The sequence below is a fragment of the Hyperoodon ampullatus genome, assembly GCF_949752795.1.
Source record: "Hyperoodon ampullatus genome assembly, chromosome: 15".
NCBI classification, from domain to species: Eukaryota; Metazoa; Chordata; class Mammalia; order Artiodactyla; family Ziphiidae; genus Hyperoodon; species Hyperoodon ampullatus.
The window spans coordinates 79,674,281-79,685,499 of NC_136928.1; positions in this window are offsets into that span (position 1 = coordinate 79,674,281).

An 11,219-nucleotide genomic window follows, 5' to 3' on the forward strand; every position below is an offset into this window, starting at 1 on the left:
AGGCCAATCCCCGAGCTCAGCACGCCCGCATCTCTCGGCGAGGCGGTATTAATAGTTACTTACGTGGCCGGGGATCTCGGAGCGAGCGGGGCCGTGTGTGCGCGTGTGTGCGCGCGCGCGCCTCGCTCGCGCTCAGTCTCCCCATTCAATGTCACCGACACATTTCTACGGCGCCTCCGCCCCTCCACCCCCAGCGGCACCGGCGACTGGCTCAGCCCAGAGCGGGCCCCGCCCCGTCCCCGCCCGGGCCACCCTCATTGAGCCGGGTGCCCATCAATCAGCCTCGCAGCTGCCAGTCCCCGGGCGGCTTCCCGCGGCTGCCACTGCCATTGCAGCTCCCGGCCCCGGGCGCGGGCGCTTGCCTCCCAGTTGGATGACTCGGCCCGGGCGAGGTAAACAAAGTGCATTATCCAACCGCGGCCCGGGGCTGCGGAGGTAGAGCACCGGACCGGGGCGTGAGGGTCCCGGCGCCTCCACAGGCTGAGTGCGCGCGCGGCTGGGCAGGCGTCGCCCGGTCACAAGTACCCAAGCAGCTCCAGCAGTGGCTAGTGGACTTTCTAACCCGTTCGTCTTCCCGACGCTTCTCCCCAGAAAGCCGGGCATCCTCTGAGCATCAGGACACCGCTGCTCAGATGTAGCTTTTCTCCGTGGAGAATGTGCTTGCATCGGTGGTGCCGCACGGAGTTTCAAAAATTGGTTTCGTTACCTTTTTCCAACACTCTTCTCCCCATTTAAAAAGAAATCGATTGCTTACTTTTAGTTGGTGTCATCCTCCAAACCCCGCCCCCCACCAAGGCTTTGAGTATTTTCTGCATAAGACCAGCTTGAAGGCACCTTTTAACTCAGACCAAAGGTAATCACTAATTCTTCCTCTCCCAAGACAGTGCCCAGAGGGCCTTGGCCCAGTGAAACAATGCCCTACGCACACCTCCTGCGAGGCTCCAGGCCGCTAGCCAGAGTGGCGCCCCCTACCCCGACGCACACGTGGACCAAAAAGGCATTCAACACTGAGAATCAGGTGAGGGCTGCCTTTTCTCTCCAGTTATTCTCATCTTCTGCAGAAGGTGCCAGTCCTCTGGCTTAGGCAGACACACGTCAGGAAAGGGGCTTGAACTCAGGCAGAGGCTGGGACCTCCAGGCCTTAACCTAATGTATCCTGGTAAATCAAGCAATCCGGTCGGGGGAACTAACTTAAATAAATAAATAAATAAATAAAAGCCAAGGGACTGGGAAAGGGGCGTTTACAAGACTCTTGGAGCCCTCTGAGCTTTTACATGCATGTATGCATATTTTCTAGTGGGGGAGGAAAAGGGGACTATACCATGTATTGCCCACAGTAGGACACTTTTGAGCAAAAAAGAGAGCTCTGTATAATTATGCCCCCTGGAGCATATTTATAATTTATAATTATGCACAAACAAGTTACTCTGGTGAAAAGCAGTTCCTGGGAGCTTGGCCAGAGAGGACACAGACTGTACGACAGGCCACCACAGGGCCGCAGGGTTTGGAAAGGTCAAGGAGGGGTCCCATGGCTCCTGGCAGGTCTCCCCAACCTCCTCCTCACACACCAGGACCCAGTCCCTGACCCTAGGGGGACGCATCTGTTCCCCGCAGCCATCGCCATGAGTGGTGAGCAGTATCCTTTCACCCAGTCTGGTCCCATGAAGACACCTGTGCTGGTCCCTGTCTCAGGAACAGACCTCTGTTTCTCTGCTGAGGGGTCAGAAAGAAAGGCGCCAGCCTCCTCTGTTCAGTGGCCACCAGCAGCGCTTTATAACTAGGGGTTTAGGAGACCCTGTACCAGCCCTGTCTGGGCCTCTGATTTTTGAATGAAAATTGAGTCAAGACACTTTTTTTTTTCCTCCCTGGGTCCCCTTTTTTCAACTGTAAAATGAGAAGCCTAACACCCACCCTGCTCAGCTCATGTGATTGCTTTAGAATTATATTTTTCAATTCCAGGAAATCTATGAAGGTTTACCATAAGCTGGGCCTGCGCTGGGTGTTAAGGATCCAAGTATGAGTAAGATTTGGTCTCTGACGCCCAGGAGCTCCTAGTCTGGCTTCAGACAGACATATGGAAATACATCATTTCATTGTGTAACAGTGTGGCAATTAGATATCAAGGCATCCAGGAAGTGTAGCGGAAGGGACCACTTTTCCTGGGCTTCAGGGAACTTTCCAGAAAATGTGATTTTTTTTCACCTTGAATTAATCCAGAGCAAGTATTTATTGAAACCTACTGTGCACCAGACACTGAGAAGAGAGATACAATGATTTAAAAAATGTACTTCCTGTGCTCATGGATCTTGAAAAGGTTCTATGAGTCATGCAATAACATAAATAAGAGATTGTTATTGGCAGTTCGGGCAGAGAGAAAGAATGTGCAGGAGCAAAGGAGTGGGCTGTTCTGAACTTTCTAGAAACTCCCCATGGCTCCGGTATTGGCAGCTTGGTGGCAGTGGCCAGGCACGTGGCAGGCAAAGTGAGTTGGGATTAGAATGGGGAGGGGCTGATAGACCAGCCAGAATAGAAGAGATGTAGAGTCAAGGCTACCATTAAATGGGGCAAGTTGCATGGTTGGTTGGGGTTCTAGAAAGATCACACTGGAGGTCACATGGAGTAAATATCAGTGCCCGTCCAAGGAAAGAGAAAGCACTGTCACCTGGAGAGACTGAGAAAATAACTGATAGTGATGGGTAACCGATGCTGTAAACGATTGTTAGTATTGATACATTCGTTACTTCTGATGAAATTATACAGTGGCCACAGTCCTGCCCATTCTTTTTTTTTTTTTTTTTTTGGTGGTACCCGGGCTTCTCACTGCTGTGGCCTCTCCCGTTGCAGAGCACAGGCTCCGGACGCCCAGGCTCAGCAGCCATGGCTCACGGGCCCAGCCGCTCCGCGGCACGCGGGATCCTCCCGGACCGGGGCACGAACCCATGTCCCCTGCATCGGCAGGCGGACTCTCAACCACTGCACCACCAGGGAAGCCCCAGTCCTGCCCATTCTTGAAGGCCAAATTCATGACCTTTGGAAACGACTATAGTGCAGGATAAATTACATAATTTATACCAAGTGCCTTAAACCTTTTTACCTGGATTGATAGTAATTCTCAGATTGAAAAAAAACAAACAAACATGTAGTAGGAAGATCTGTGTGGGACTCTTCATTCATTCACTTTTTAGCTATATGACATTAGATGAATTTAGAATACCTTAATTATAAAATAGAACTATAATCTGAATTTTACCTAATGTGAAAATTATGGAAGATGTATATAAGGCAACTAGCACAAGGTCTTGCATGTAACATAAATAAATATTATTATTATTATTGAAATATGTCCACAGAAAGCAATCCAACTTTTAATAATAATAGACAAAATGCTTAAAATTATCAATAAAATATATAGGAGTTGTTAAATATACAGTTGTAGGTATGGTTAAATACAATTGTGTAGCTATGATAAAATGTGATGTGCCAATTAAAATAAGGATTATATAATTACAGGGAAATATTAACCAGTCCACTCTGTAGAACAGTCAGATCCAGTTGCCCTAGGTCACTAATCTGTTCTGCATGCTTTCCAGAACATTCTCTGTCTTGAAACGTACTTAACTGCTCCTTAATTCACTTCATCACTCATTAGTTCATTTATTTAGCAAACGTACAGTAGTTTCCTGCTAAGTATGAAGCCCTAAGCTAAGTACTGTGTTCGTTGATCAAATAAATGGTTTCTGAGAACAACTCCTAAGACTACTATGTCACTTGAAGGCTGACATATACCACGGGTGATGACATTCATGTTTCTTAAACAACTCTCACAGCAGACCATACCTAGGCTCAAAAATCTGTGACAAACTTCCATGACGAACTGTAGAGAATGCTACCATGTGCTGATGTGCAGGCTGTGGACTGAACATTCCATTCATTCCACTGGAAGTCCAGAACATTCCATTCCCCATTGAAGTCTTTGTGAATGGCACCCCTGAGGTTGTGCAAAACACAATCTTCTTGACCATACCTGGAAACTTGGGTATAGACATGGGGCTGGAGCTCAAGAACTTCCCAATAACTTCATCTCCCACTCCTCTTGGCTACATGCCCACTGGCCACTCACACCATTTTGCGGACTCCAGTTTCCCACCTCTATGCCTATGACTTGAGTCATACCCTACTTGATGGTTGGTGCCTCTATGTTTCCCTGGAATTAACTCCTTTCCAAGGTGTTCCCTCTACGTTGCTCTAATCATGTTCCCTAGTTCTCTTATTTGGCTTTATGGCTGCCTCAGGTTTTAAACGGTATATTCAAGATCAGGGAGGCATGGGTGTGCTTTGTCAATAACAAGGAGGTTGGTGGTGTTAATGCATGAGTTGCAATCTAGATATTCCTGAGGATAGAATCTACACATCTCTTAGTATCAGAATCAGTAAAAGTCGCCAAGAAGATAAGTGCCCCTAATTATTCCTCCATGTTAACTCTAGGAAGAGTTTCTGTCATTCCTTTGTGTAAGGAGGAAAGGAGAGATCCAGGGAAGAGGGTGCACAGCTTCCCTGCTGCAGCTGTCAGAGATGCATTTGGCCAAGTTCACTATGACCCTGGGGTTTGGATACAGTCATGATGGAGAGATACATTTCCAGTGGTGATGAGGCCTGTGGCTTGCTTCCAAGCTTCATGACATAAATTGCCCCATTACTGTGAGAGTCTTCTCTTTTACTAACTTTAATAATAAGTATACTTTAATTATGCCTTTTGAGTGCTAGACTAGCCACTTTCTCTCTGGTTCTTATACAACCCATCAAAATAGATATTATTACCCCCACTTTACAGATGAAGAAACCAGGACCCAGAGAAACTCTTTAACTTTTTCCATGGTTACCCATTACTCAGTGGCTATGCTGGTCACGTGTGTGTGTGTGTGTGTGTGTGTGTGTGTGTCTGTGTGTGTGTGTGTCTGTGTGTCTGTGTGCTGGGGAAGGAGGGGGCAGGGGAATGAATAAGGTTTACTACATCACGTTGCCTGTCATCATGCTTTTTTAGATGTCTAAACCTTTGGCTTAAATGGCCCACTTATAGTCCTTCCGTAATAGTGACTTCTTTTCTCAATTTTTTCCAAACAGCTTGTGTTTGAAAAATAGCTGCTTATGTCCAAGGTGAATCCTAGCAGTACCTATTGAAAGGTGACTTTGTGATGGTTTGTTTTACCATGGCTAGGTAAGGGGTCTGTTTTTCTCTTTGGATAAATGGTCCACTGGGAAAACTCCAGTGTATAAATACAGAAGAAATTGCCATTTTGGAACCATTTTTTCCCCCAGGCCCTAGGAGAATTTGTTGTTGTTGTTGCTTTTAAATTAGAGGATGCTGGGAAACCCAGCGTATGGGAATTTTCTGGATGTCGCAAATCGTCTACCATCCTGTTATGTATTGCTGAGCAGCTAATAAACAAAAGTGAAGACAGGTAAAATGATCCAGCTAGTCCAGGAAGTGCTGCAAATTTACATTTATCTAGAGTGTTAGGTTACTGCAAAAATAGATTCAGTCTGAAGGGTGTTCTGGAAAATCTAGTTATGTGTTTCCATACCTGGCACACAGACAGACCTCGAGGGAGATGAGTGCCCACCTCTGTTTCATGAGCTTTAGGGCTCTGAGTGGCACTTCAATCCCCTGCCCATCGGGGAGTGGTGGTAACGATAATTTCCTTACCAAGGGAATAGCTGAATCAAATGATCATTTACGTCCCTCTTCAGCTTTTTTTTTTTTGCGGTATGCGGGTCTCTCACTGTTGTGGCCTCTCCCCTTGCGGAGCACAGGCTCCGGATGCGCAGGCTCAGCGGCCATGGCTCACGGGCCCAGCCGCTCCGCGGCATATGGGATCCTCCCGGACCGGGGCACGAACCCGTATCCCCTGCATCGGCAGGCGGACTCTCAACCACTGCGCCACCAGGGAGGCCCCCTCTTCAGCTTTTAAAAGCCAACCTTCAGTTTGGGAGAAACAAGCTGGTCACCAGTAGACCAGTGTCTGAACAAGGACACATTGAGTTGATCTGGGCCCCAACTTGGCCAATTAGCAACATGGCCTTGGACGGCCCTGATTGCTCAGATTAAGGTCTATTAAGAATTAATATGTGCCACAGCCTTGACAGTTTACAAAGCACTCTTATGAATTTTGTGCCATTTAAGCTTCACGATAGCTCCGTAGAGGAGGTTCATTACTGGCCTTGGTAGAAGAAACTGCGTCTCAGGAATTTAAGTCACTAGCTCGTGAGCACAAACCCAGCACTTCTGAGAGCAAATCCTGCGTTCATTGTACAACACAGCTCTCCGTGCTGCCACTACCTTCCCCCTCTGCCTTGTCCTTGCATCCCTCTTTCTCCTCTCTTCTCTTTCCTTCTGTGTCAAAATTTTGTTTTAAATTTAAAACAATTTTGAGGTCCTACATTGGGGCTCCTTGCATAGAATTTCATTTGATGGTTTCATTGGATAGTTGCAAACCAGGAAAGTGTATCTAAACAAAAAGGCAATATCTATAGAATAGTGGTTTCCACCTTGTGAGCCCTGGATCCCCAGGTGGGCTTGGAGTAGAGTGTGTGCAGCATGGAGACTCAGCGCTATACAGGGCAATCTACTCAGTAGACCATAGAAGGAATGAATGGTATGTCTCACCCATATCTGTGCAATTCACATCCAAACATGCGTGAGTACTTTGGGGGTTAATAAAATATAAAACTGTAAGCAAGCAACTAATTTCATAGTATTGTACCCCATTTAGGCAATTAAAAAATATATCTAGGTATAATTGCTATCCCTTGGGACAACATGAAATTTTATATTATTCAAATTGTGTCCCAGAACTCAGAAAGGTTGAGGCTTGTTCTTCACTGGATGGATAGCTCCTAGCAATGAAGCCAACACTTTAGAAAATGTGTCCTGTATGTGTGGACCTGGGGGATGGTGTATGATCCTGGGAGTGTAAACTGGAGGAAGGTTGAAGAAATAATGTCCTTTGTTCTAAATATGGGGCATTCATCAAGCCTCAGGCTTCATTATCTTCATTTGCATAATAAGAGAGCTTGCTAACAACTATGACTTTTAGGGTATTTTGCTACAGGAAAGTAATCCTCTTTCTAAATCACACAGTTGCTCAGTGACCACAGCGCTTGACCCCTGACAGACTCTGCAACGCATCTAGAAAAGAGTTAGATACAAAAGTCAACCAATTGTCATTCAAGAGATCAGGAAGCTGTTACTGAGCACTTATTCTGAAGTTCAGTAGCTCTCTGACCTGATGTCAATTACAGAATATCCCTAAACCTTAGTTTCTGCTTCTTTAAAATGGCACCATCATAGCACAGACCTTGCAGGGTGTCATGAGGACTGTGGACAGGTGGGTGAAGCTCTGTTTAGGGCCTGGAAGTAGTGTGGGTTAGCCCTGACTACAGGGCTCCTGTACAAAGTATAGTCAGCCCTCCTTAACTGCGGGTTCCACATCCATGGATTCAATCAACTGCAGATCAAAAATATTTGAGAGGGCTTCCCTGGTGGCGCAGTGGTTGCGAGTCCGCCTGCCGATGCAGGGGACGCCGGTTCGTGCCCCGGTCTGGGAGGATCCCACATGCCGCGGAGCGGCTGGGCCCGTGAGCCATGGCCGCTGAGCCTGCGCGTCCGGAGCCTGTGCTCCGCAACGGGAGAGGCCACAGCAGTGAGAAGCCCGCGTACCGCAAAAAAAAAAAAAAAAAAAAAAAAAAAAATTTGAGAAAAATAATTCCAGAAAGTTGCAATAAGCAAAACTTGAATTTGCCTGCATCAGCAACTATTTCCATAGCATTTATGTTGTGTTAGGTATTATAAGTAATCAAGAGATGATTTAGAGTATACAGGAAGATGTGCATAAGTTATATGCAAATTTAAAAAATTTATATAAGGGACATGAGCATCTGTGGATTTTGGCTTCTGAGAGGGAGTGGGGGAGGGGTCCTGGAACCAATCCCCTATGGATACTGAGGACAACTGGGAGACAAGGTCACTGTCAGACCATGGGGGAATATGACTGCTGAGTTAAAATACTAGGACTTCATGCCACTGACCAGATGTTCCCTGTCCTCCGGATGAAAGATCCTTATTAGCCAGAAATCACATGGTGTAGTAGAAAGAGGCACTAGACCAAGAGCTGAGTTAGTTAAATTTTCTTCTTCTTTTATATGCTTGTATTAGTTATCTGTTGCTGCATAACGAATTGACCCCCAAAGCTTCAGCTTCTAATGTCACTCATTTAGGTATTGGCAGGTTTCAAGTCTTTGAACGTTGTTGGACTGAGGGTCTCATTTCCTCCCTGGCTGTTGACTGGAAACCACCCTCAGTTCTGAGTCACATGAGCCTCTCCAAATGGCAGCTGACAGCATGGCATCTTGCTTGATTAGAGCAAATACCCCAGAAGAGCCAGAGAGAAGTCAAAGTCTTTTATAGCCTAATCCCAGAAGTGACATCCTACATCATTTTGCCATAGTCTGCTTGTCAGAAGCAAGCCACCAAGGCCATTGCAAACACAACACGGGAGGATTACACAAGGTGTGAATACCAGGGGCCATGAGGAGCCTTTTCAGAAGTTGCCTGCCTTGGCATTCTCTCGGGTGGTATGTCAGAATCTTGGGGTGAAGATGATTATGTTTAACAGGAAGGGGTGGAAGCTAACAGCTGCTGGCCTACACTGAGGGAATTTGTACACTTCTGATATCCTTCAAGAATTCTTCCCTCTGGCATGGTGGCTCCATGGCTGGGCAATGGGCTATCTCAGCCTCTCTACCCCCTTCCATCTTTATCTACCTTGAGATGCCCAAGCATTTCCCTGGAATCTGGGAATGGGCAGAGAATGCCCCAATCTAGAGACTTGAAGGCCCTGGAGACCTAGCGCCATGTTTTAATTTCCCTCTATATCCACAGTGCTAGGACAGTGATGGATGCGTGGTGGTTGTCATCGCTGTTTTCTGGGTAAGTCAATTTCTTAGAAGCCTGGTGTTGTAGAATGAGCCTGGATGTGGGAGTGCAGCAGAGAGACCTGGGATTGACCCACATCTGCCTGGGCCTCTGCACTTCCGTGCCCACCCAGGACCCTCAGTCTGTGCTTGAATGAAAAGGGGCTGCATCTGGCATCCAGTCTTCAAATGCTTCTTGGATGTTTCTAAATGATTACTTTTTAAGTCCACATTTCACAACTAAAATGATTCCATTGTGTTCTGAAAATCTTCTTAATTGAATGTTCTCTTTGTCAACCCAATAAACTGCTAGTTTTGCAATAAGATTCCCCTGGCACATTTCCTGGGAGATTTAGTGTGAGAAATTCACTCACACAACTAGAAATATAGTAGTAAATGCCTGTCAGTTAGCTCAGTTCTGTTGATGGATCACTTTCTGTGTGTCAAGCAATATACTAGGTTCTGGGCAGAGCACAGTGGACCGTATAGGAACTCATAGTGTCATGAAAGACGTCTCTCATGCACCATCCTATTTCCTCATCTGAGATTTTTTTCTTTTTTTTTCCTTTTCCTATCACATTTTTGCTTGAGCCATAAATCAACAAGATTGTCTTACACACATGAAGTGTCCAAAGTCTAGGGATAAATGTGCCAGGTTAAAGATGGCCACAGAGTTTTGACACTCCTCCCATTAAGAGGCAGGGTCCCATGCCCTGACCTTGAATATAAACTCGTGTGAGATTGTTTGAACCAATAAAAAATGGTGGATATGATGCATGGCCAGTTCTAGGTCTTGCCTTTGAGAAGACTGGAAGCTTCTTCCTTAGTCTCTTGGAGGCCTGAGCCTCCAAATAAATCCAATCAACTACCCTCATGGAGAAACCTCACAGAAAGGCCCAAAAGATGACATGGAGAGGGAGAAGGGACCAGTGGAGCCAAGCCTTCTGGCCAAACATTGACAAAGCTCCAGGCAGGAGAATGAAAGCCATGTTGATCCTCCCAGACCAGACCAGCCCCCAACAGAATACCACCGAGTTGCCAGCTGCCCAAATACCTGCTGCACAAAATCACCGTATAATACCATGGTGGTTGTTTTCCACCATTAAGTATCAGGTCAGTTTTTCACTCAGTAATAGAAAACTGGAACAAGGTAGTATAGTCATCCTTCTGGGTCTGCTAGGCAGTTCCTCTATGAAGTCTTACCCAGAGGAATAAAAAGAATTCCTATTGTAAGATGATACTTAATAAACACAGGTTGAATGCCTCCCAAGCCCTCCTTCTTCTGATGCATCTGGTTTAGAGAATATCCTCTTTCCTGATGGGCATGGCATCCTTGGACAATGACTATATACCGAATTCTGATTAATCTGCTGTAATTATATGATGTGAACATGGCTGTCTCAATAGATCAGGAGCTCCCCAAGGGAAAGGGCCACATCTTCTCCCTTGTCCTCTGTTCTGTACTTGTCACAGTGCTGGGTACACCTGCCTGCTGACAAAATGCAATTCCACTCAGAAAACAATGGATCAGGCTGGTTCCTGTCTCCTAATTCTCAGAAGGTCAGCACTTTATAGCAAATGATTTCCCATGAAGATGGGCCCAAGAGTTGCCGTGGATATGGGGAGAGTATTATCATACCTTGAGGACTCCCCCAGAAATCCCTTTCTCGATTTTCAAAAACCACCAATGCTCTAATAATTATAAAAAATATTTCTTAATAACTATAAGTGTGGCCTTGTTCCCACCGCTCTGTGCAATGCATTATATTCTCCAGTAATTGAGATTCAGGCTCTTGACTGTCTGGAATACCTTTCTCACTTCCATAAATTTTGGCAAGATTCATGTTGAGCACCAGCTTTTTCAGGAATTCTCAGGTTGAGCTAAGAGTCTCCACTGTGCAAAGCTCTATCTTAGCCAAGCCATATTTCATTGAAATGATCCCTGCATATTCCTATTTTCAACTGGTTAGTTCATTGAAAGTATAGATTGCATCTTACCTGTGGTTGTACATATGAGACTTTTTTTTTTTTTTTTGCTGCTCTTTCTGATTACATTTTTTTTATTGGAGTATAGTTGATTTACAATGTTGTGTTAGTTTCTGGTGTACAGCAAAGTGATTCAGTTATATGCACACACACACACACACATATATACACATATATATATATTCTTTTTCTTATTCTTTTCCCTTATAGGTTATTACAAAATATTGAATATAGTTCTCTGTGCTATACAGTAGGTCCCTGTT